The sequence below is a fragment of the Corvus kubaryi genome, unplaced genomic scaffold, assembly GCF_017639235.1.
Source record: "Corvus kubaryi isolate FWS band 111438036 unplaced genomic scaffold, C.kubaryi_AGA036_p1.0 37308, whole genome shotgun sequence".
NCBI classification, from domain to species: domain Eukaryota; kingdom Metazoa; phylum Chordata; class Aves; order Passeriformes; family Corvidae; genus Corvus; species Corvus kubaryi.
Genome location: NW_024581096.1, coordinates 7,974,387 through 8,001,953, shown reverse-complemented (window position 1 = coordinate 8,001,953; position 27,567 = coordinate 7,974,387). Strand labels below are relative to the sequence as shown.

At 37.1% G+C, this 27,567-nt stretch overlaps 1 long non-coding RNA gene across 1 annotated transcript in view; it reads left to right on the top strand.

Moving 5' to 3' along the window:
* LOC121664812 overlaps window positions 1-27,567 on the top strand; it is a 52,971-nt gene that overhangs the window by 14,992 nt on the left and 10,412 nt on the right. The window lies entirely within an intron of this gene.

The following is a 27,567-nucleotide window of genomic DNA, read 5'->3' as shown; positions in this document are numbered from 1 at the left end:
TGCAGTTGCTCCTTTGTCAAAACCCTCACTTTTGGCTTCACTATGGGGTGTAAATTTGCCCCTTCCTAAGCCTCCAAATAAGCAGGGAAGGAAACAGGTACAACCTTCATTCTGTCTTTTTGATTAATTTCCCATTTCAGCTAGCTCATTAGCAATTTGTAGGCATGGGCTATAGCACAAATTGTGTCTCTGAGATAAACGGTTCCAGAGTTTGTGCTTCCTGAGGTTTTTCCTGGACTGGAGTGTTTATGCATCTCCTTTTGCTCAGGCTCAGGTCTGATCAGATAGACACACTTTGGGTCTCCAAAACTGTGAATAACTGTGTCACTAATCAGTTCTCTGGGACTCTGTGAGAGCTCTGCATCCAGTCTTGACCTCCTGAAGGCGGTCACCTCTGACAGGCTTTTCTAGTATGTTTTCAGCTCATCCTCATCCATACCTCAATACAGTTAAAGCTACAACACCCAGGAGGTAGCTCAGTCTACTTTGTCAATTCAATCCTTTTCATCCGTTGGAATGTGCCAGGAGAGCTAAAAAGGGCCAACATGGGTTCCAGAAGGAGGACTAGAGAGATCTCTAGATTTATGGCAATAATAGTAACAGACAGCAATTTTCACACAGCCTCATTTCTGGTGCTGCCTCCTTCCTCATGGTGCCACAGCATGGATTATGTTTCTGTCTTTCTGCACTAACTTATTCTTCCTAAGGTCTACAAGTTCACTTTTAGTTCTGGTGCCTGGACAGACCTAGTGCCAGAAAGTCCTGTGGATGGGGATGTTCCTGTGTGAGTGGGTTCTTCTTCACCTTGCTCATAGAGGACAGAGTCTGCCCATAGAAAAGCCTGCCATGATTCAGACCTCTCTAGAGAAGAGTTCTAGTTTGAAGGGAGAATCCTGTTTCCACTGGATGCACCGATAATATTCCCTAAGACTGACCTAAAATGATAGCTGCAGTCACAAGCCAGGAATTGCAAAGTCTTGGCACAACAACGTATGCAGTAACAAATGATTTGACATAAATCCTTCCAAGACAAAAAAATCATGCAGTGTAGAGACAGGTTTATAAAGCTGGGTGATGAAGCAAGGTCAGTATCTCTAATCTAAATGCAGCAATACTCGTGTTGTATCACAAGAAGCTTCCTAAGCAACCTTTCCGCAGCTCACTGAAAGCATGTACTTCACAATCTTCCCTTTCATGCTTCCTTTGTTAAATAATTTTTTAGGGAGGTTTTGGATGTGATTCTCATCAGCACATATTTATCTTTTAAGGCAAATATTTCCATCATCTGTGCCCTCTCCCTTTGGCTGTATGAGCATGCTGGGCATTGTTTTTGACTGGAGTGGAGGGTATGTGGGCAATGAATTATTGCATTGCACAAAAACATCCTTTACAATTTAAGGTTGCCAGAGCTTCAGCAGCTCTGAGACCCCAGCTCACATTTTAATAATGTGTTGCTAAAAAGGGGGGTTAAATGTTGTTTATACATTACATTTCTGGACAAGGCAAATTTCACTTTCACCTGCCAATGGCTAACTGATAAATATACTCTGGTAGAAGTTCAACAGCAGTGGGCCAGTGAGTTAGATAAATACCACAAGACACCATAAGCATTGAAGGTTAGTCTTTTCCCAGCTCTCACATTCCAGTAGATATAAACTCTTTTCTTAAAAAAGATTAAAAATAAATAAATCCTCTTTGCAAGGTAAGAAAAAATTAAAATGTGTATTCAAAACACAAAATAAGTTCATCTCAGAGTCTATTGCAGTTATCTGCTAGGTTTCCTGCATCTTAGATGTTAATTATGATTTAATCAAAATTTGTGGTCAATTTTTAAGTATAAAAGCATCTCATATGACTGGTTGCCAATTCTGAAGTCTAAAGGCCTTGCTTTATATTGCTGTAGTAGAACAGAAAATATAATCAAAGTCTGACCTTCAACTTTAATCCTATAAACAGAGAATTTGCTTACTTTACCTTGGAAACGGATGTGATTCATCACAGTAGCCCATAAATAACATGTCAAACTGTTAGACCGATCAATGAAAATAAGTTATTGAAAAATAATGTGATTGTAAAGTCCCTATGTAAACTAGCTTAGTGTTATTTTAAAATGAGGAAGGCTTTCAGATTGAGGTAAATATTTTTTTAAGGAGAATAGTTACTATGTAATAAATGCAGTAAACATTAAACATATTTGCCCTAAGCAAGATATTCTTTTTCATGAAAAGTACCTTAATGTAAATAAGCATTAAAGCTCCAGAGGAAGAATCGGGCTCCACTTAGATCAAGACTGCAAATGGCAGGTTACCTAAACTGTCTGTTGCTTATCACCATGCCTGAAACAAAAACAGAGGGTGAACTCTTGTCCACATGGGAGCCCACAGGAATGGTTCAGTCACGAAAAACCTGCATCTGAGACCTCAAAGCTGAAAGCAGAAGTTCTGAGATGTGAACTGGATTAATTAAGTCTCCACTTTTTCTTTGTGGGTATTGACTCTGAAGTCTGACAACAGCAATTTAAATAGGAATTTGCTGTTTCATGGCTTATGTTTTCAACAGGAATACCCAGATAATGGAGTACTTCACAGAAGGTGAAATGGATGCAAAAAGTCTGATTTTAAAATTCTTTGATGTAGGAGCATCGCACACATTTAAACAACATGACTATATGGGGATATTGAACTGAACTGAATATCAAAATGAATAACCTAAATTTGCGGCATGTATATTACTGACTTTTACTCTCCAGTTAACCAGAAAGCTATTTTGCTGAACAGAAGGTTGAAGCTGATTAGCCTGCTGTGTCAGAATCAGACCTTGTCCAGCATTTATACCTACCAGCTGAAGTTTGTTTGCACTCCTTGTGTCAGTAATAGTGGAGACAGGCAAGTTATTGTGAGGCCAAAATATAAATAACATTTTTCATCCTACTTTAGTACAAAGCATTTGTTTGTACGTGATGGAGTCTTTCAATATAAATAATTAATGTGTGAATAGATTGCCTTGCTGTTCAATGAGACTGGGAGGTGATGGAGTTTTATCAGATGACAGGTATGTACCTTCCTTTTTACCTTTTATTGGTACCATAAAAATAATTGAAAAATTCTCTTTTTACCTTACACAGAAATCACTTTGCTGAGCTTATGCAATAAATATGTAAAGAAAGAATATAATATAAACAATGATGTTTTTGTGAATAATTTTCTGACAGATCAGCTCTTTAGTATTTTTTTGCACAAATGTGACTTTGTGTTTTAATTTGTTAATATAAATGGAATATAGCTGGAGTCAAAAGCATTCTGGATTTGCATGGTGACAGCCGGAACCCTCTCCTGGCCTTTCTCCTTGTCATTTATAGTTTATTTATTTACTTGAACCTCAGACTTGTTGGGAGGAAATGAGGAAATGTCGGGAATCCCACATGGACTCAGCAAATCTCTGCCAATAACAAGCAGCTCCAAGATCTACTCGCTGGAAACTCTGCTCCCAGTGAAACATCACCTTCCCTACCTTTCACAGTGCCTCACTCCATGCACAGCCTCTACCTGCCTTGGTGCCACAGCCATGTCTCTGCCAGTGTGACAAGTGGGACCCCCAGCACTGGAGGAGTCAGTGGGCTCCCACTGGGCACTGGGTGCTGCTTTCAGAGATGTCTTGTCACAATAGCAAAGCCAAGAGGACATCTCTGCTTGTGCACTCATTATTACTAGAGTGCAAAAGAGAGCTGCCGAGGTCTAACCGTCAGGACCCTGAAGAGAAGAACCCATTGCAAGCAACTTTTAGGTCAAGTAGAAAACCTAGGATGGCACAAGGGCAGAGAAGAGGAACAGAGGGAGGATGGGGGAGCTGGCTGTTGCACATCTACCTGAAGCAGCTACACTTCTATCCAAGCCCAGCTACCCCTTCTGGATGGAGAGACTCCTGTGGGCTATGACCCATCCCACATGCAGAGGGAGGTTGCTGTGGCCCTGCACTGTGGCATGTCCCCTAGCCAGCAGCCCCACAGCCAGGGTAGCCTAGGGGGACAGGAGCTTGATTTCCATCATGTCCCATACAGGGAATGGAAAGACTGTTTTGAGGAGGTTAGAGGACTGATAATGAAAGAATTTTCTAACTGTTTATGTATAACTTCCTGAAACATGCAAGACAGAAAGAAAGAGAGCACAAAGGTGCCTTCCTGATGATTTAACAAATGGCATTGCCATTCTCATCTGCCTGGGATCTACACTTACGGCTTTCATGTCTTGGCTGTAAAATGAACTTAGTACTGCAGTCAGCATTTCCAGACATGCTTCGATATATTGTAATTGAAAGAACCTTTTAAAGAGTGATTTCCATAGACAACAAAGCTTACTTTCTATTTCCTTTTTATGGGCTACTATTTTAGACAACTGAGTGTTAAAAATCATCTGTATGCTCACAAAACTTTTTAATGGCATCCCTACTATAGCATCACTTAAAGCAAACAGCACATAATTCTGTGTTCTGCTTCAATATTATTTTTGATTTTGCAGATTTTTATTTTTTGTTTGAAGATTTATTTGTGGAAAGAGACTTCTGATATGACTACTGTAGTATCAATTCTTCAGTCAATGCTGAGCAGATTTAATCAAGTAAATTCCACTTAAGGTAGAGTGAAAATTTAAATTGCTCAGCCTGGGAACAGAGGAGAGACTCGTTTAAAATGTTTTAATTTCCCAAAGAAACTTTTTTTTTTAAGGAAAGAGTAGTGAACTGTAAACAACTTCTTGCTTTTGTTGTTACTATTCTTGTTTGATTAAAAGAAACATCTGTTTTAAGATGGAGTAGCTGTATCACGTCATTACTTCTTTCTCTTGCATCTTTCTCCTCTCACCCAAACACATGTTACAGGTCAGAAAACTTTTTTGTCATTTTTACTGATAATGCAACTAATTCACCTATGCATGCTGTGCTGGTCTCATAATACAGGCCAGTTTATCTCACATATTAGTCATCATGTTGTAGAAAAAAGAGCCTGAAATATCAGAAAGAAATTTGAAGAACATACGACTGTGTCTGAGCCAAGAGAAGTGGTGCTGGGGTTTATAGATGCAGTTAATACTACTGTGTGCAGTGCTATTGCTGGCAATCCTGACAGTTAAAAAAAAAAAAAGTCACTTACCGAGTTCCTTGTGCTGGGTTGAGCAACTCACTAAAAATAAATCATCCGTTCCTTTCTGCTGCCAAGAAATAGAGGAGAAATATAAGCGTTGTAGTTAACAGAAAGCCTGACCTTAGAGATTCTGTTGCCCCAGAGCTGACGAGATTATAGGGAAGGGAGAGTTTATAGCAGAGATTTTAGAAACAAATGCTTTAGGATTTCATTCCACATTTGGGAAAAAACCCACTGAAAAACATTCAGTCCTTTGGGATATTTTTCACAACTTGTTTATCTTCTTCCATCAAGATTCAGCACTCATAAAATCTCATGCTGTGTTTGTATTGCTTTGTTGCAAGCTCTTGTTTTTTGCAGCAAAACTGCAAATAACTCATACTGGAGTAAGGTTGCTACTTGGCCATTAATTTTTCACAAAAGGCAGCAAAAAAAAATATACAGCTCATGGGGCAGTAGGCAAGATTGCTGCTCATGCTGACTCCAAAAGACAAATCAATTAATTAACTTGTTTATAAAATCTAATTATTATTAAGTATAATAATTATATTTCAGTTATTTTTCATGAAGAGTGTGAATGGGAGATAGGAAAATGCGAAGCAGCCCTCATTCTTTCATCAGAAGGATGACACAGACACAATACTTTAAAGGGCATGCTAACAAAACTTCGTGTATTTCTACTCTAAAAGTAAATTTCTACCATTTTTGAATGTACAGTCCAGCTGTGAGATACCACAGCTTGGCATTTTAAATTGCACTGTTGTTGTTTGTTTTTTTTTTTTCCCTAGAAAGGAGTTAATGAAATTATTTGCATTTTGAATTAAAACTAAATTTGTATGGGAATTCACAACTAAGTTGGTATTTTTCAGGTCTCTCTGACCTATCCTAATATGTCTGCTAAAGGAAAATATCTACTTTATTTATATAGATGTATCTGAAGTGTACATAACATACTCTGTAAGTTTTGAAACACCTTGGGAACTACAGCATGACAAGGCATCATAACACATATACACATCATACCCGTTGGTGAAAGCAAGGTCAAACAGCCCATGGAATTTAACAATACGTTATATTCCTCTTAAAATTCCTCAATGTGCATCCAGGTTTTGGTCATGTTTCAAGTCTTCACTGATGTTACTCTTTTCTGGAAAGTCTGGATTCTTTTAGATGAAGCAGCAGTATTGGCCTTCAGTAATTTGTTTGATGGAAAATAATTCGAAAGTATATGAGAGGCAATAAATAAAACTGAACTTTCATTCCCTTTTTCAGCTTTGCTGTGATATGTTTTTTGGAATAGATTTACATTTATGACTAAGGATAGTGTCATCAATAATTTATCCTTCAGCAAAATGCATTATGTTATAAATTTAATCACACACCAGATCAGACTATTCTAATTTTAAGACTGTGTCATAAAAAAACCCCTTTTTACTGAGAGGGATGCCATATTCATCTGTGAGAAGTGCCTAAGCACTCACTCTTAAAGTATTAAGTTATTTCAACAGACCAATATCCGGATAAAGTGCTGAAGTAATATTCTGCATGTTGGACAACATTTTGAAGTTTGTTCCTCTGTTTCTGTTTTAATTGAAAGGTATAGGTATCAGTAACTTTTGGGTTCTGTATCTCAGAATTCGCATTTATTTAAGGTAGACATAAAGATACACCCTCTAAGACTTTGAAACTATTTTGACAGATGGAAAAAAAGGACTTGAAATTAAAATAAACAAAATATTTTAAATAGAAAAAATGCGGTAACTGAACCATTAGCAGGAAATAATTTTCATTATCCATTAATTTTTAAAGAAAATTCTACCTGGTAGAGTTGACATTATAGTTTGAAAATGACAACTTTCGAACTTTTAAATTGTAATATACATTTTGCATTTGAAAATACTTTTAATGCCATTTCATATCTTTAAAATAATGAAAAAATAATGAAAAAATAATAATTTGTGCCTTTTTCTCTCTCTAGTAACAAAGGACTTCCAACAATATTTTTATATTTCTATAGTTTTAAGCATCAACGATGACAGGAGATAAATATGTCCTTTCAATCAATTCTTTAATTTTTCTCCACTTACAGGATGAAAGAATACACTGATGGTAATATAGAAAAATTTAATATAGGCCATTTTAGCTACAAGTGAAACTTGTGGAACAACACATTAATTTGCTGTTGTAGTTAATGAAATAGCACACTATTCCTTCTGCATAAGCCAACTTGCGGATCTCTTGAGTTCCTTAGCAATTAAAACAGTCAACAAAAAGATTCCACATTAAAAATAATTCAGTACTTTTGTTCTTAGATGCTGTGATAAAATTATATTTATGACTAATTCCATTTTCATATTGCCTTTCATCAGATGAGGTGACAGGCATTTTTGAGTGATTTATTTTGCATAAACTCCAGTCAGCCTTGCGGTAATTATCCATATGGAAATCTTTGTTCACTCATTTCAGAAAATGTAAAACCTCTCCTTCTGCAGTAGAGAACTTGTCTTGTTTATAGACTGCTATCATGGGAGTTTTTGTCACTGCAATGATTTACGTGGAACAGCAGCTTAATCGTGCTCGTATCATGATCATTGCTTGGCAGTTGTGTGGTCATATGTATTTCCCAGGTCTGTTTCCTATGTAATCCATTATCAAACTGAAGACAATTAACAATTACACTGCTTACTGTGGCACGGCTTCAAAAGCTTAACCGATTGATTTTGCTTTATCTTTACATATATTATAAATTAATAAGTAAAGGATATTGCCTCTGAGTTAGAGCATACTATATTCCAAGAAAATCCTTTCTGTGGTCAGTGATTACAGTGTGTTCAAAGCAAGAGTGTGTAAGTCTTCCTTGTGAATGTTTGGTGCTACTGTAATATAAACAGAATTTCTGTATTACTGTATTATAAAAGAGAATTTCATACTGTTTATGTTCTGTTTTCAGTGAAGTTTATCTTGAAACGGTTATCAGATATGACCAACTTCTACTGTTTTTGTTTTTACATTCTCAGTGATCTCTTAGTTGCGTTTCATTCTTGACAAGGTTTTTGACATTACAATCCTAAACATTTTACCACTAAACTTTTACATTCTTTGTAACTGTATAGAACTTCAACCCTTCTATACAGACCCACAAAAGCCAGAGAGGTGAAACGAACTCTCAATAGAAAGATCAAGAATGTATCTGAATTTGGAGGTGAAAGAGAAACTTCTGAGACTTTATGAGCTATGGACCCTCTTTTAGGGAAAGACTACTGAGTCAAAGCAGTCCATCCTCATTTCTGCCTTCCTTTCAAAAAATTTTCAAGCCAAATGAAACCTCTCCCTGTTGCTGTTTCTGACATTCCATCTACATGACCAGGAGAGAACACTGACTGGCATCAGCAGATGGGAATCAGTCCAAAAGAAACATCTTAATTACTATTTCTGCATCCAAACACAATCTCTGTGTGGTTTGTGGCTGGGAAAAGCAACCTCTCTTACTCTTCCTTTTTTAAGCTACTTTCTTTTTCCTAAAATAATCAAGATTTTTTCAGAAGGACAATGGGGCTTTTTTCCTCCTATCCCAATGTGTTGGTATTCAGTAAGTGTCTTAGTATCTATGAAGTGCAGCATGATTTCTGGGTTTAACCCAAGCTGACAACACCAAGCCACTCATGCATTCCCCCACAGCAGATGAGAAAGAGAATCAGAAGAGCAAATTTGAGACAATTCATAGGTTGAGATACAGTTTAGTAGGGAAAGCAAAAGCTGTGAACACACGCAGAGCAAAACAAGGGATTCATTCACTTCTTCCCCTGGGCGGGAGGGTGTCAGCCATCGTCAGGACAGCAGGGTTTCATCACACGTAACAGTGGCTTGGGAAGACTAACTTATCCCTCTGAACATCCCATCCTTTCTCATCCTTCCCTCAGCTTTATACACCAAGCATGACGTCACATGGTACACAGCTATCCCAACTCTGGCCCCTGCCAAGTTCTTGTCCATCCCTGTCCTACTCACTGGTGGGAAGCGGTGAGGAACAGAAGGCCTTGACTGTGTCTAAGAGCTGCTTAGTTAAAGCAAAATCATCCCAATATGTTCAACACTAATTTCAACACTAAAAACATAATTCCATACAAGCTAATAGAAGAAAAAATTAACTCTAAGCTAAAACATCACCTTTGTCCTTCCTATTTTGCTGATGTCTCTTCAACTGGCAGCAACATTTCCCAGGTTATTTAGGAAGAACCAAAGACAAATATTCCACTTTTGGTCTTCTGTTTTCATGGATGACTTCTCCTTCCATTCAATATCTGTTGAGCATAGATATTAAATCTGTTCAAATTCCATTAACCAGAGGAAGTCTCCCTTAGGAGAGAAGTGATTGTACTCTAAATTGTGAAACATTATTCCAGAAATTGTTTAGCTTGTGATAGATCTGATCTACACCTTCAAGGCAGGCTGCATGACCTTGCAGATTTTTCTGAACTGTGGGATCAGGATCTGCACCACAGGCTGGTTGTTGGGAGGCTATATGTCCTCCATTCCAAAATCTCTTAGGAAATAGTTGCCAACTGAGTTTTCACGTAAAATTGCAGTTGACACAAGCTGCAATTGTTTGTTATTTGGTTATGACTGACTTTCAGAGCAACTTGAGGCAGTTTCAAACTCTTAAAGTCAAATTTATAATTTTCATCACGGAACTTCCAATTTTATTCAAAATATTAAGTAAATATGAAATTTTTTCTATACATTTCTTTCTGATTTTGAGAAAAACACACTAAAAAATTTAATGAATTCTCTTCTTGCCCAGAAGTGGAAAGCCAATAACAATACATTATACATTTAAAAAGCATTTCATTAAAGTTAACATCAGAATATACTGCTAGTTATAGATCATTTAATTGTTATGTATTAAGCATAAGATGTGCCTAACATTCTTTTCAAGCTTTCATATTCTTGAAATTTATTATGTCAATTGTCAGCTGCTATGACATCACAAGATGAATTCAAAGCAATGATTACTTTAGTATTTAAAATGCTTGGAGTGTACCAATTATTCAGGCTGCTAAGTGAAAGTAAAAATGTCAGCTTAGCTCTCTGTAATCCCATAATGTTTAAAGGTTCATTAATTACACATAGACCAGAGAGAAAGAGAGAAGATAGTTTGACTAAAAGACATTTTCTGTGCAAAACATGCTGAAACTAGATCCTTTAAAATATTCTAGTGATTAATCAGAGCGATTTAAAACACTTGATTACTTAAGTCCCTGTGTTTGAATTTACTTTCAGCATAAAGCTTTCCTGTATTTATTGTGAATTATAAGTAAACAGTGCGTGTCTAATGCTTTATAGATATACATCTGTAAAATATAAGGATCCAGGTCTCATATTTTTTTGATATTTGAACCAAGCTGAGAAATGCACATACCTGTTGGGGCCCTCCCCCTGGCATGTGGTCCTGGGAGAGGGACCCTGGGGCCCTGGGAGACACGGGGTTTCCCTGCCCCCGGTCAGCCTCGTTCCCCATTGGTTGTTTTGTGTTCCCCTGCGCGGGCAAGGACCCTTGGGTCCCGTGATTGCAGCAGTTCCTCGGCAGAGCTCCAGCCATGTGGCTGGAGAAATAAACATCTCTGAAACATCTATCAAGAATCGGTCCATAAATATTTCTTTTCCACAGGCCTTGTTGTCTGATACGTGTGTTGCAGTATCTGCATTGTAACAAATGGTAGAGAATTGCAAGCAGAATGATCCCCAATCCCTACAGGGACTGATTTGTGAGTAAACTCTGTATTCCTCTTCTTGTTTTTGTTTTGCTACTCCATATCTAAATTATGGAGGAACCATGGGAAGACTCTTGGCTCTCCGAGCCGCATGTGGACATTTATCTTAAACTTGAAAAGATTCTTGAACAGCGATTCGTAAATTTTAGCTTAATTCAAGCTCAAAAGGAACTGAAACACTTCCTGGCATGGTTGTTTAAGAACTTTTTCTACGTTTCTTGGGATTTCATTCTTACCAAAGACTTTTGGAATACTGTTTGGACACAGTTAATTTTTGAGTCAAAATATATGCCGATGGAAGAATATTTTTGTGAATATTATTTAATTACCGAGACTGTTGAGCAATGTCTGCTGTGAGCGAAGGGAAGCCTGGCTCAGGGACCGTGCGACCCAGGCCATGTGGACCGAGCCCTCTGCGAGCAGCAGCGAGGCAGTTCCTGCATGTGGGCGGAACGATGCGAGCTGCAGTGTTGGCAGCAGAGCGAGGCGCGGTGGGAGTGGTGCAACCCGGCGGTGCCCGCCCGGCCCCGCACAGCGCATGGTGGAGCAAGCCCCATGAACACCCAACAGAGAGGAGCGGCGCGCAGGCGGCAGCTGGCGGCGGTGGCGGTGGAGTGGAGCTGCGTCCAGCCAAGACGCGCGCTGGAGCAGGGTGCGGGGTGGCCGCTGCTCGGGGGCCTGGCCGAGATGTGGGTGTGGTGCCTGGCAGCGGCAGCACAGCTGAGAGCTGAGGAGACGGTGCGCAGGGAGCTGAGCGGCGCAGCCCGGCCCAGTACGTGCAGCCCCGAGTGGGACCCCGGGAAGAGCGCGCAGGCACGAGCAGCCCCAACGGCTCCAACATGGGAGCGAGCGAAAACGAAAGTGAAACCAGGAATGCAGTGAGACAGAAAACAACAGCCACTCGGAAAAAGGAAAAATCACTGTAGCTAAAGTTTTAGGAATAGTAAAATGGTATAACATTAAACAAAATTATGGTTTTATAACAAAATGTGACAACCAAGAAGACATATTCGTTCATAGAACTGCTATTAAAAAGAATAACCCTGAAAAATGCATCCCAAGCTTGGGAGATAGAGAGGTGGTGGAGTTCAAAATTGTGCAACGTAGAAAAGGCTTACAAGCAGCAAATATTACTGGGCCTGGGGGTATTCCAGTCAAAGGCAGCCATTCTGCACAAAATTATAAACAATATCCATCCCAGCAGCTTCCCTACCCACAGCCTACTTTCCCCTTTTACCCTATACCCAATATGAACCCTTTCCTAAGTTTACCCCATCCCCAGTTTATTCCTAATCCACTTTTCACCCCATGGTTTCCCTATACAATTCCCTTTCCCTACAACTCCTCTCCGATGCCCAGGGGGAATGAAAAGGGGGAGGGAAGAAATTAAACCCTCTCCTGCCTCAGTTTCCCCACAGAGCATGCCTAGAGAGTCCTGTCTCCCTTCTGTCAGCCTTAAGATGTTCCAGAGAATCTGTTTGGACATTTAAAGACTCAGGAGGGTGGCTTGTTTTGTTTTGAAACTCTCCTTGTTATCTCATGTTTATCCAGTTGTTTTCAATGTTAAGTTTTAAATCTCTTTTTGTTAAAAATAAACGGGTGAAATGTTGGGGCCCTCCCCCTGCCATGTAGCCCTGGGAGAGGGGCCCTGGGGGGGAGACACGGGGTTTCCTGAGCCCCTGGTCAGCCTCATTCCCCATTGGTTGTTTTGTGTTCCCCTGTGCAGGGAAGGACCCTCGGGTCCTGTGAGTGCAGCAGTTCCTTGGCAGAGCTCCAGCCATGTGGCTGGAGAAATAAACATCTCTCTGAAACATCTATCAAGAATCAGTCCATATATATTTCTTTCCATGAGCCTCGTTGTCTGATGCAGTGTGTTGCAGTATCTGCACTGTAACACGTGCCAAACTTATGTGACTGAGTCTCAAAATTTTGTTTGTTTGTTTTTAAATCCTGTGGCATGGTGTCCCATCTGAATACCTTAACTGAATGTTGAGGTACTTCAGAAGTAAAGTTATGTTTCCTCTTGAGGCACCAGGTAATGGAAGTAGAAAAAAAGAGTCTTAAGAGTAGACTCAGTTCGGGAAACTTCTGCAGAAAAATATTACTATAGGCTGATAAAGAACTGGAGGGCCAAGTGGTACATTCATAGAATCACGGAATCACTTAGATTGGAAAAGACCTCTAAAGACATCTAATCCAATTTTTGACCCAACACTGCCAAGTCCAACATTAAACCATTTCCTGAAGTGCCACATCTACATATCTTCTAAATACCTCCAGGGATGGTGACTCCTTTGGGCAGACTGTTAAACTTTCCATCAAGAAATTTTTTCTAATGTCCAGTCTGAATCTCCTCTGGCACAATTTGTTCTCTGAGAGGAGATTGAGCCCCCACCTCATTGCAACCTCCTTTCAGGTAGTTGTAGAGAATTAAAAGCACTCTCTCTCTCTCTTGACTCCTTTCCTCCTGGCTTAAGAGCCCCAGTTCCCTTAGTCACTCATAAGACTTGTGCTCCAGACCCTTCACCAACTCTGCTGTTTTTGTCTGGACTCACTCCAGCACCTCAATGTCTTTCTTGGAGTGAAGGGCCCAAAACTGGACGCCAGATTTGAAGTGCAGCCTCACAAGTGCCAGTACAAGGAAACAATCCATGCCCTGGTCCTGCTGGTCACACTATTGCTGATCCAGGCCAGGATGCCATCACCCTTTTGGGCCACCTGGGCACTGCTGGCTCATGTGCAGCTGCTGTCACCAGCACCCCCAAGTCCTTTTCCACTGTGCAGCTTTCCAGCCACTGTGCCCCAGCCTGTGGCACTGCCTGGGATTGGTGTGACTGAAGAGTCGTGACCTGGAACTTCACCTTGTTGAACCTCACACCATTGGCCTCAGGCCATGGATTCAGCCTGTCCAGATCCCTCTGCAGAGCCTTCCTGCCCTCCAGCAGATCAAATTCCCACCCAGTGTGGTGTCATCTGCAAACTGACTGAGGGTGCACTTGATCCCCTCATCCAGATCATTACTAAAGACATTAAACAGACTGTCCTCAGTACTGAGCCCTGGAGAACGCTGCTGGTGACTGGCCACCATCTGGATTTATCTTCATTCACTCTGGGCCTGGCCATCCATCCAGTTTTTAACTCAGTGAAGAGTGCACCTGCCCAAGCCATGAGCAGGCAGTTTCTCCAGCAAAATGCTGTGGAAACATTGTTGGAGGCTTGACTGCTGTCCAGGCAGACAACATTCACAGCCTTTTCCTCATGCATTCTGTTGGTCAGCTGGTGATAGAGGGACATCATGTTGGCAAAGCAGGACCTGTCTTTCATAAACCCATCTGGCTGAGCCTGATCCCCTGGGTGTCCTGCATGTGTCATGTGATGCCACTCAAGTTGACCTGTCCTTGGCCTTGCTCCACTACCAGGATCAGGCTGACAGGCCTGTAGTTCCCAGGATCCTCCTTCCTGCCCTTTTAGATGGAAGCCACATTTGCCAAGATCTGGCCAAGTGGATCGCCCCAGTTAACAAGGACTGCTGATAAATGACGAGAAGTGGCTCAGTGAGAACTTCCACCACCTCCCTAAGTATCCTTGAGAGGATCCCCTCTGGCCCCATAAATCTGTGTGTGTCTAAGTGGTGCAGGACATCGCTGACTATGTAGCCTTGGATTATGGGCTTCATTTGCTCCCTGGACCTGTCTTCCAGCTTAGGGGGCTTAGTACTCAGAACCCAGTTGATCTTACTATTAAAAAGTGAGGAAAAGAAGGCATTTTCTCTGTGTTTTCTTCATCCTTTTTCACTGTGTTTCCCCCTACATCCAATAAATATTTTTTCAAAGTTCCTTATAAAATAACAAAGGGGAAAGATTGGTTCTTTGTTATTTTATACTCTTTTTTATACCCCTTTTACCAATGCAAGTGATAAATATCATTAAACTTGTACTTCTAGTGAGAGGAATAAAAAACATTCAGTGTTAAACTATCTGTTTAAATAATCAGAAAAAGTTCAGGACCAATTTCCATATTCACTTATAGCTCATAACTATTTTAAAAAATTAAGTAAGTCCCTTTCCCTGTGTGGGTTTGAAAATCCTTTAATCTTCATGCCTACCTTTCTAGTGCTTTCTGTTGGAAATCCTAGATTAGCTGTGTTACTTGGTAATGAGCATTTCATGTAGGGAACTGCCAACCTGAATCATTGAAGAAGCAGATAAGGCTTCTATTTTGCAGATTTGCAACACTTCTGGAGAGCTTTGCTGAAGCAGCACAACTCAAAGTGAATGCAAGAATCTCTCTGTCTGCATATAAGCAGTAGGGTCTAACTCAATTACAGACAAAATAAGCCATTCATTGGACGTATCAGGTATGCAAACTTTAATCTATGAAGGTTTGGTTTAGTTTCCCTTCAGATATATGGGTAGTATGGTGACAGATCTGGTTATTAATCCTTAATGAGTATAATTATTTTGTGTACTGTTTATATTTGTATTTCAGTAGTTCAGAATGGAAATTCCATTATGAAAGAATATGAATTTTGTCTTTGATTATGAAGGATTACTCAAAGTCCTTATCTGGTTACAGCAAGTTGTGTTGAGTCTCAGAATGATTTTCACATATTTCTCCAAAAGGCTTCCCTGGAAAAATGTTGCAAAGGCATTAGTGAAAAGAGTGACTAATCTTAAAGGCTCTGGTTTGAGAAATTCTGAGATGTAAGAAACTGCAATGCATCTGTCCACTGATATGGTGTAAAAATATTGTGATCCACCTGGTCTTCAAATCTTTCAGAACCTCAGGATTGAAAATTTTGGTGGGAGTTATGTATTGAATGTGATTAAGAGACAAGAAATATTATTCTACTCTGTGTGGCCTTTCAAAGGTCTTTAAAATAACATTGATGTTATTATAACATTCAGACTTATAATGCAAATGATAAAGAATACACCTAGTATTTCCTGGGTGAATATTCTTAATTTTCAGATGAAAACTATGACTGATCACTCTCCAAGTGATTTCATTGACCAACAACATATCATTCTCCTTTAATTCATATTATCAAGGCTATTGGTGATGATTTTTGAATACTTTTGATGGTTTCCAAGTTCAACCCTATTTCTTCAGGCATATTCTAAATCTTCTTTGAAGACAGAACAGGAGGGTATGAGGAGGAGAATCTTTTCCCAGGTTATCAGTCACACTCAGCTCATTGTCCTCTTTCAAGGTCAGAAATCAATGTCACTTTTGGTAAGATAAAATGGTTTTATAAAGATTTGACTGTATAAAATAATAAACTTTTGCTGTTCAGATCTCTCTGCTGGCCATAATCATAATTAAAAATGCAATTAATCTATTCAGAATTATTTTGCTTATTGGCTTTCTTGAAATACCTTTCAAAGTTTCTATGAAAAATTAAAATCTCAGTTAAATTTTAAAATGCATTGGTCCTGCTTTACAATGTTTTGTAATATATTAGGCTGTTATAAAAGTGTTCTATTCATTCATACTGTGAACCAGAGCCTCCACTTAGTACTATTATTTTAAGTTATTCATTAAGGACTGGAATCTGAGACAGTCACATTTTCAGTAAGCATTATTAGCTTTAGATGATACTACTGAGTGATGATGAAATAAAGATTAACTGTGTTGCCAGCATACCTGTGATGTATACTAGGAAGACAGATTTGTCTTATTCTTAAAATCTCATGAGGAGTAAAAGAAATGCTCAAAAGTATCATTATATAAGGGAATTACATAATTTATAAGTTTGCAAAGGAATGACAGTAAGAACCAGAAAAAAAGGACAAATTTCATTTTCTTGGTGTAGAACTGCATCCAAGATTTTTCAGAAGATAGGTGAGGGTTTTTCTCCTCTGTATATTGCCAGTGCAATGCACAGTGTAAATGCCAGAAAAGGAGAAAATAGTACTTTCTGATTCTGATCCAATAACCCAGGTAGGCAAAGGGAAAGGTCTTGCAGCTGACTTCACTGCATTTTTACAGCAGATGTTGCAGTCTGATCAGAGTAGGATTTCCTTATCTAAATAATTGGAATTATAAATATTTTTAAAAGTATTCTCTCAGTCAGCTCCATAGATGGTTTCCATCACCATTGCATGATACACTACTAAGAAATACAGAAAAAAATAGAAAACTTAGAAATAGGTTTAAAACATGATGGTGGATATTTCTTCTGAGATTAAGTAACAGTTAACAGTATAACAATTGCCTAGTGAAAGATAGAGTAAACTTTGAGAAAACTGCAAACATATGAAAACTTTCTAAGAAAAAAGTTTGGACAGCATTATTTAATGACTAAATAAAACTGAACCGAGAAGTCTGTACTGAGTAAAGAAAGCAATTCAACAGGATTTCAGGAATACAAATTATAAATTATGACTATGTTTTTTCAAATGAATAGGTAAGAAGCATTAATTAAACTGTTTAAAAATAAATTAGAAACACATGCAGACATGCTGTCTCTCCCTGGAGGGAGGTAGATGGAATAACAAGTGTCTGCCACCTTGAATTTGCCAACAAATCCATACAATAGGCAGAAATAAACCCCACACTTTATTGTACTTCTTAGTGATTTATTGTTTTTTAATCCAATTCTTTGTCATTTGCTGGACTTCTTCTTCAATAATGATACTATGTTCCACCATATGGGTTTTTTTCAGCTAAAATATATAAAAAAAGAGGTGCCAGATTAGCTTTGAAGATCAAGCAAGTAAGAAATATAATGACACCAAAGATTGAAATATATGGAAAAACAATAAGTTAATAGAATAACACCTTTCTGCATTCAAGCAGAGCTGTAAAAAGTGAAACACAATCTGAGTGCAGTTCCTGTGCAAATCATAATCAATAACTGTAATTTTTAACAGTATACTTAGGTTTTTGGGGTCATCATTGATTGTTAATATTTTATCTGTTTTAGCACAAGTACATAAAAGGACAGTGTTCTGATGAGTGTTTCCTCCCGGCTCTGAAAACAATTTTACTGTACTGAGTTGCTAGAAAATTTAGTAGGTGCAATAATAATGTAACTCTTTAAAGCATATTGATGCACACTTAAAGCACAAAGTCGGATTTGCTCAAATCAAATAGACTTGAAATTTAATCTATTTCTTATTCTGTGGTGATTATGGGTATCTCAAAGTATTATGATAAAACAATGCATTTAATTTATTGAAAAAATAAGTGAAAAAACCAAAGCTGGTATATGTAATAGTGCAGTGTAATAGTGTCTCCTGTTAGGAGACAGAAAACTTATATAAACTAATACAGAAGCTGAATTTAAGTCTTCATTTAAACAGAAAGGAAAAGCACATAAAATTCTTTTCTGTTAGGATGGAAGGTGACTTAACAATGACTTCAAGCCCCAAAGTACTTATGGGGATCAGTAGAAGGACACACTCTTCAGAGAATTTTTCTGAATACTTCATTTGTTTTATTCAAGGAATTTAAATCACGTACTCCCCACTACAGCTGTGTGATTCTCACTAGTATTTATATTGACCTTTTAATTGTTATAAAATCATGCATTTTGGTACAATTATCATTAACCTGCAAGCAATAACCTTTTACATGTTTAAAGTGGTTGCAGTTCTTGTTATTATAGACCACTTTCAATGCTGTTCATTTAGTATGCTGTGTTTTTAACACAAATGTAATCCACTCTGCATTTTCCATTTAAAATGCATAAGGCAAAGTGCATCATAACAGGATGTAACTATGTATTAATCAAATTAGCACAACACTTCAAAGGCCCTGGCTTTTTACTAGGCTACTGTTAGACCACAATTCATGATGGAAAGCAACAGTGTAATGAAAGGCTTGGCAAGGGAGCTGTTTATTTTCTTTCCAGAAAGATATATTGTGGGTTAATTTTCATGATGGGAAAAAATGTGGAGGAAAAGTAACAGTAAGCATTAAGCTAAAGCACAATAAATGCAATTTAAAATACTACCGTGGATTTGCTATTGACAAGCATAAATGTAGTAATTAGTTGATGACACAACAGAGCTTGAATGACCTATTGTTTAATTATTCAAACTTCAAGATACAAACAAAGAAAAGTCAGATTGTTCAATACTCACATTGTGAAACAGGAGCAGCTGGGAAGGTTCTTCCTTCGTCATACATTTAGCTTACTATCTAAACATGAGACCCTTCAGCTAATTCTTTTTAACTACCATTTCTCAACAATTTCAAGTGTACACTACCCAATTTCATTTTATGATCATTTTAAATTTTGTTTCAGAATATGAAATGAGGTGGTGTGTCATACTGACTCCTGCATAGAGTAGTCATGATTAAGGAAACCCAATCTAAAACACTTCTAGTGAACCACAGCAAAGCATCAGGAATGCATAAAGAAAGTGTCTGCATTGCTCTCCTCACAATGTAATGGCTTGTAAAATGTAAAAATAGTTTTCTTGCTTAAATTTATATTCTAACATCATTAGAGTTCCAGCTAAAATTAAAATGGTTTATGCTAAATTTTGGAATTATTTTTAAAATTTGTTCATATGTATTTGTTCCATTAACCCATTTCCATTTTTTTCATTTAAGTTTTTAGGCTGCAGGGTAGTTTGAAATTCAGTCTGAAAGTCAGGGATGATACTCCCATTGACTTTAGCTGCAGCAGGTCTGAATTAATGTTTTCATCTAAGTCTTCCCTAATGCAGCAATAACTTCCTTGTCTTCCAAATCCAGCCATCCACTCATTTGTTACTCATTTGTTTATTTATGCGAAATTTTACACATGCAAACTATTAATGTTGTTTTCTGAATCAGTATGTAGTCATTACACCCACTACTGTTTTCTGTTTATTCCCAGTAGATGAAGGAAATAGTACACAATCCTCTTGTTTATGTTTTGTAAAACACATAAGAAATCTTTATGGCCGTATCTCTGTTTTTATTATTGAAGTGCATTAGTAATAACAAAGTCTGTATGAGCACCTTTTTGGAGATGCTGAAAATGACTGAAATTTATCCTATGGAAGCCTGCTTTGACATACTTGATTTGACATGCACACAGGCTCTTGCTAGAGAAAATCACTAAGGAAATGTTATTTTAAGTTATGATGGTAATGCTTCCAAAAGGAAGATTGAAGGTGACAGGATAAATCTTTAGGAACCTTTCAATTATGAAAGAATGCAGTCAGTGCAAATTCAGAAACTGCTCAGAGATTAAAAATATTAAAAATAGAATCTACCGCTAAGAGTACATATATTCCTTCTATGTGATATCTATACAGGAGACATAGCACAAATATAAGAATTTTATATGAATGATAACATGAATTTGTATTAGTTGTCTTTATATGGTGGATCTGAGCATGAGGTAATACAGATTTCAAGCAGTACTGGAATCATCTGTTGTTTAAAAGCCAATTTAAGTTATGTTTTGAAGAAGATTAGTATTTAAATATATCTTCTGCAATCTGCTAAAAAATAAGTAAAAATCTACTGAACTGGAACCCTAAATCAGCCACATTCACAATCCTTAGCATTTGATGGTTTAATGTGATATTTTTAATAATTTCAGGATGTATTGGTTAGTTTGTTTCTCTTTCTTGCTTGGGAGAAGCTAGATTACTGACAAAAATCCTATATATATTGACATAGATGAATGCAGTCACATAAAAAGTAGCTTTTGTTATTGACTGTATAGGAGAACTGTGTGCGCACACACGCAAATATTTCCTTTGACTATAAAAATTTCAACTATTCAAATCACTCCATGAGATTTCATTGCACCTGAAGAGCTGGTGTCCAGTAATTTGATACACACTTGCTGCAGTATTCACATTTAGTTCTGACCCTATGATGTGCTATATAAGAAATATTTTCATCTGAAAATCTCCAGCTAAGTTTTAGTTTAAGTTTTAACTTAAGCTTACAGGTTAAGTTACTTTTTTGTGTCATGTCCACCACAATGACTTCACAGAAACTTCCTACATATTGTCTAAAGGTATCCTCTTCTCATTGTGAATGACTAGGATCAAATATGAGGATAAATTTTTATCTTAGTTATGAAAAACTCTCAGTTATGGCTGAATAGAATTGTCCTTTCAAAGAAAGGGAAATTTTAGATGGGAAGACCTACAAGGTCATTCAGCTATCTCTTTGTGTCATTCTCTGTGGTATAATATTCCTATGTTCCCTCTAGATGAGATTTAAATCATTCAAATCATTCCATCATATCTCTAGAGAGAGTCTTTTTCATATTTAACAGACCTTGAAACATGAGAATATCTCTTTTTTTTTTAATTACATGTTTTCTCAGTTTTATTCTTTCACTTCTGGGCTGAATTTTAGCATAATGTATTGCTTATCAAAACAGGAAGAGGATAATTTTTTCTGCTATAAACTATGAATATTATTCAATATAATTGAATATTAAGCTGTAATGAAAGCAGGACATTTTGGAGGTATGTGTTCAGTATGAAAATCTTACAAGAAAGAAAAACCAATTCTGAATATTAGGCTTCCTCCTAAAAATTTGTGTATTAAAAGTCCAGTGAAGTTTCAGATTGATAAAATATTTATGGGAAAATAAATGCAGTACTTTGAAATTTCTCCCATAGAGAAATACAGCAATGGTTTCTGGAACAGGAGCAGAGGACTCATACTTCTGTGCCTTTCTCAGGGAGAAGGGGACTATCCAGTCAGTGCTTCACAAAAAGTAAAAATCATGCCAAAGCCTTGATGCAGAATGCATGTTCTATAATTTATCTAGGGAATCAGGTTGCCTGAACTAGGCTTTTTAGAGCATTGAAGTTCCTCCTACACCAACACCACAAGAACGGAGAACGTGAAGTTACTTAACTGATCTATGTATGAGGGTGCAGAACAATTTCAGCAGTTATTGCTGTTCTGGTAGGGAAAAAACAGTGTTTTTGAAGCTGTTTATCTCTCATACCAATATTTGTGCAGTATAGATCAGATGACTGAAGGTGCAGCATGTCAGGGAAAATTATGTTGCTTTAGCAGAAGGTAGAAACATTTTAAAATTAATTTAAAAGGAGGGGAAGAACAGTACTGGTGATGACCAGGGTGCTTTTTATAGGAAAGACCGCTTGGTACTGAGAAAAATGGTATTGTATTTTATTTATATAACTTCCCTTTGGAAAGATGGCTAGAAGAACTCTTCCAAAACCAAGAAGTAGATTATGTGGTGAGAATTCAAGTATCTCTTCAAAAGAAAATCACATCCAGGAAAAATTTTCTTTAGATTCTTTAAATAAAATGAGATTTTCAAACTCTTGAAATTCTTCTTGAATCAAGTGCTCCATTTTGTCATCATATTTATTTTCATTTCCCCCTTAATAAATTTCAACCCTCTCTGAAATAATGTAGTCTTGAGTGAAATTCTTCTACCTTTATTTATATATAAAATGAAGGCATCCCATATTTCAAAAATATTTATTATTAATTTCATCATAGGCTAAAAGCAAATAATCTCACCCCACCCCACAGGAAATTTTCAAGACACATACATCTAGCTTACATCATGTCTTAGGTGCAAATATATTTGGTTTACCTATTACATTTAGTGTTCTGTTTAAAAATATCTCAGAAAATTAAATTTTTAAATGAATAGGAGAGGAACCTTCAGGACTTTTAAAAAAATCATTACTTAGGACACACAACACATATGCAGGAAATTGTGCTATTTATTTTTACGTTACAAACCACTCAAATTCAAGTGCTAGAGATAAGAATAAATAAACTAATTTAAAATAAAATCCCAAGTGTCACTGAAGTTTTATTACTGTAGGCTTGGAATTATCTCAGATGCCAGACAGCTATATTTCAAATATTCACACAATTTGCCATATAGAAACTGTATACTTGTCCAATTCTTCTTCAATCTTAAGGTTTGTAAATCTCCATAAAATCAAGCCAAATCTAGTACTCATGTTTCTAAGTAAAAAAAAGAGTTGCAATCCAACTACTTTTTTTTTAATATAAGGATATCTTCTCAAGATATAAGCTGAGAAGGATACAGCTAAGATTCAATTCCAAACATTAATGCACATTTCTGTGTCAATATTTCAACATTTCGACCATGCTAAAACTTTAAGAAGTTTAATCTAAACCTTTAACTTTATCAAATTCTCTTGTTAACACATGTGACTTTTACTTCTTCTTTAGTTAACTATTCAGAACGTGAGATTTTCAGTTTGTGCTTGCATAAGTGCACTAACATCTCTTCACCCTGAATATGTCAAAATGGGACTTGTTTTATTAAATTTATAGATTTTATGAGGGAATCCTCTGTCCTTTAGACACGTCCTCCTGTTTCTCTGTATGGTATGAAAGTATGAAATGGATCCATTAAAACAGAGCATACTGTTTTTTAGAGTTTGGTGAATGCAGAGATGAAAACCCTCCTATTACAGCCAGTTTGACACTTTGAGGTTCACAGAGTAGCGAATGCAGTTCTCTTCTGTTTTATGATGGCTGAAAAGCAAATTCTGATTTACTTGATCTGCACACGAACTTTTAGTCATAAATGAGCGGAAGATAAAATGCAGCCAGGTACTGAAGGCTTTGTTCAACAAAGCCAAGAAGGCTTTTTTAAAGAATTGTTTTGCAAATATCTTTCAGTAAAACAAAATAGCCTTTCAGTGAAGAAATTTTTCTGTTTCAAACTTTAGTAGGACTTTTGCCATCAAAGTTTGCTTTTTTCAATAAGTTATCAAAATGTCAATCTATGGCAAATGATACTAGGACATCCAATAATTGTGGTGTTTTGTTTTAGCCCTAGCTGTATCTAATTTTTGTCTTTTGATATCTCTCTGTTGGGTTTTTCTCTTCCAACCAACACATGTTGCCATTGATATGTAGTAGCCAGTTGGTGGCCCTGAAGATTTACTAATGTGAATGCTGTTCTCTTTGTTGTTCTCCCCTGGGTTGTGACATGACAGGTACCTGCAACAGTTCTAAGCAACTTGTTACACATGGATGGGAAGGAGCTTTGAAAAATTTCGCTGTACCCTTTCTCTCTTTTGTTCACACTGTATAAAGAGATGCTAGCTATTTCTTACTTGCTTTCAGTCCTGGTAGAGCAGGACAGAACTGGCAATATAACTAGAAGTCCTGCTTGTGAGCTGTCAAACCCAATTCCCAGAGCAGAAGGCTTAGATAACGTCTGGTATCCATCTAAAATGAAATGAATCTCTGAAACTTTTGGGTAGTTTTGGTCATTGTGACTATAAATGTGCTGTAGTCAACTAGTTAATATCCTACTTAAACAAAGTTGACTTAATGAAAAAACTCTGATTGTATACAGCTGTATACCATTAATATTTTTGTACAGAGCCTTTAACATACAGGAAGCTATAAAGTAAATGAACAATACATGACCTAAGACAATACATAACTGTTTCCTTAGCTCCAAAAATGCATTTATTGATTTTGTTTTCACATGGTCAAGATAATACAAACATTTGTCAGCGTCATCCTTTAGCACTCAGCCCATGCAGAGCTATTAAAAGTTACCCTTATAGATCTCACCACAAATAAAATGCCATTGCAGTACATACCATTACACCCCTCCTTCAGATTTACAAATAAATATGGTCTTCACAGAGTAGCGTTAGCAGTGTTAGAATACTTCAGTTGCTGTTGGTAGCAATAGGCATGATAATACTTTTGGGATGAATTATGTATTAATTGTTTTGTTGAAAAATGGAGATGAACTTTATTTATGGCTGGGTTTCTCTAAAAGGGTTACAAGGGTTGCTCTTCTATTGTGCACAGCAGGTTTTCAAATCAATATTTATATATTTTCTGCAATGCTAATGCAAACCTATCCATTTGTTAAAATAAACAATAAGACCTGACCTATTTACAGTGCTTTATATGTGTTATACCAGCTACTCTATAAACATCACTGTAGAGAATCAACACTATGGATTCAGTGGTGTAATTTATCAAATATGAAATCTGAAAATTTAAGATCCCATTCTGTGGTCTTTTTATGTATGTAGCTCTCTGAAGTGGTGTGGAGGTCTGTGTGAGAATGGGTTACAGGACTTCATGATACAATTGCTCTCCCCCAGAATTTGGAAACTTATTGGAAACTTGAAAACCCAGACTTAGGTTCAAGGATCAGGCCACTTTCTCTGCTAATGCCCGGAAAAAGTAGCCCTTTTGAATCCAAATTTATACCTTCTGAAGATATAATTCATGTCTGTGAGAATATATCTCCATTCTAAATTGCTAGATTTCTTAATACTCTTCCCATCACTCCTCACCTTTGACCCTGCAGAATCACTGCCTACTGAAAGGAGAGGGGGTTTTAGCCCACTTGGCTCATTCATCTTTAAATCTTTTCTTCGATCTTCTTTCCCTTTTAAAACCAGGAGTGCTGACAACTGCACTGAGTGTTAGCTGAGCGAGTAGCCTTAATTTATCTCATTAGAATCTGAGCCCCAACCACCAACCTCATTTCACCTCAGACCTTTTCCCCACATTTATTAAAAATGACTTATGTTCCTCTCAGACAATTTGCATAGGAAAGATATGTCAAGTGCTTAAGTGTGATGGATCCCGAATTCAATAAACCCGTATCAAAATTTTCACTATCTCATAACATTAAAAATTAATTTTAGATATATAATGAGAAAAGTCCTTATATTATAAATAAGAGCTGTAAGTAGCTGTATTGAGAAATTTCGTTTTGCACAGTGTGTGACTATGGAGGTGTATAACACCGAGATTGACTGATTCTTCTGTCATGTTTTGGTGCAAAATAAGAGATATTGCACTGACCACAACTATATCTAGAGAAGATTTTGATTGATATATTTGAAATAATAGATTCGATGTTTGAAAATTTTTTACCAAGACCAGTTACAGCTTTAAAACTAGGTACACAACTATCCTATAGACCATGTATTTAGTATTTCCTTATCTGTAAAAGAAGTTTAAATGTGTAATTTTTAAAAAATTAACTGTTTAATTTTACACTGGTAGAACATAGTAGAAGACTGGTAGAACAGACATATTTCTCTTTTTTAAAGTCAATGTTGTGTTGGTTTACATTCTCCAGGGATTTTCTTTAAGGAAGATAAAATTGGCAATTGAAACACGCTCACGAGAATCCAAAAATAGATATTTAAGGTCAAAAAATGTCTTCATGATAGGCAAGACTCAGGTTCATCCCACTTAACTTCAGTTCCTACAATGTTCCAAGGTAGTTCTACAGCTTTCTTCTACAGTCACCATAGAAATCAAAAGGATAAGGAGTTTCATCTTTCATAATATCAGTGTCAAAGTTAGGTGGATATATTGTTGTTCAGATGCTTGAGTCTCCCCACTGGCTATGAAAGAGCACAAACAGATGTATTATACTGGTTACATCAGTTTAAGACAACTAAAACTAGGTGATGAATCCAGCCGGAAACTACTTGAATATTGAAACCACACTGGAGCTTTAGGCTCTTACTATTCCAATAGGGGAATGATGGAATTAATCACTCTCACTGATGGAGTACTAACCAATAGTTCAATTATGGACTAAAGATGACTTGTCAAACATACAATATTTCCATTATAATAATCTAAGTCTATAAGCACACTTGACTGATCTCATCTACAGACCAGGTTCAGCTCTAAGGTGAATATGCAGAGCTCCTTTAAAGTCCAGAACAAGCTGGCTGCTCCACCCAAAGAATGGCAAGAAGCAGCCACAGTCCTGCAGTAGCACCATCTTTTATGGGCTAAATCAGCAGCAGACTTACAAACGCAGATTCAAGATAAGGCTAATATTGAAGGAGAAATCTTGCTCAAAGATATTGAGCATCTCTATTTCTTTGATAAACAAAAGACACTAATAAGGATTTGATGAAAAACAAAGAGTTTTTATATGTACATAGGCATAATTTCCCTTGTAAAAGAATGAAAACTTATTTGCTTTTTCTTCTTGAATATTAAATATGTTACTTAGGGAAAAACCAATAACCTCAGACATAAGTACCTTTGTTGCCAATATTTTGAAAGTATGAGGCAAATAAACAACAAAACCAAGTTTTAATAGTCTCTTTAGTTCTCACTGCTCTTGTAATTTTTATCTTTGTTTTTTTTTTTTCTTTAAGTTAGCATTCAACCTTCTGGCTAGAGTTAAATTTAAAGATGAATTTAAGATTGGTTATTAGGAAAGTAAAGTGCTTAACTTATTTGAACTGATTGCTGATAAAAAGCCTTTCAATATCACTTAGTATGCACTCTAAACACTCGACGGACAGAAGATACAAGTGCTCCCTCACTATAGCGAGAAGAGGCTGACTGTGCTCTGAAGTTGCTGTCCCACTGGCTACAGTTGACAAGACCCCTGTATTATCTGTTCTGCAAGTGGAGCACTCATACTTATCGTTGCAGGAGCTATCACTGTTACTTTTTCCCATACCATATTTAAGGAGACTGCTTAAGATATCCACTTCTTCCTCTAATTCAAATGTGACATTAAACGAGGTAATTTGTATTCACTATTGACATAGCCAGAATACAGAAAAAAGGAAATTATTTGTAGTGTTTGCCAACAGAACCATTGTGTGATTTCCTGGGAAGTAACAACATCATCAAGTTTTGTGCCCTTATATATAACATATATATATATATATATATATATATATATATATATATATGTCA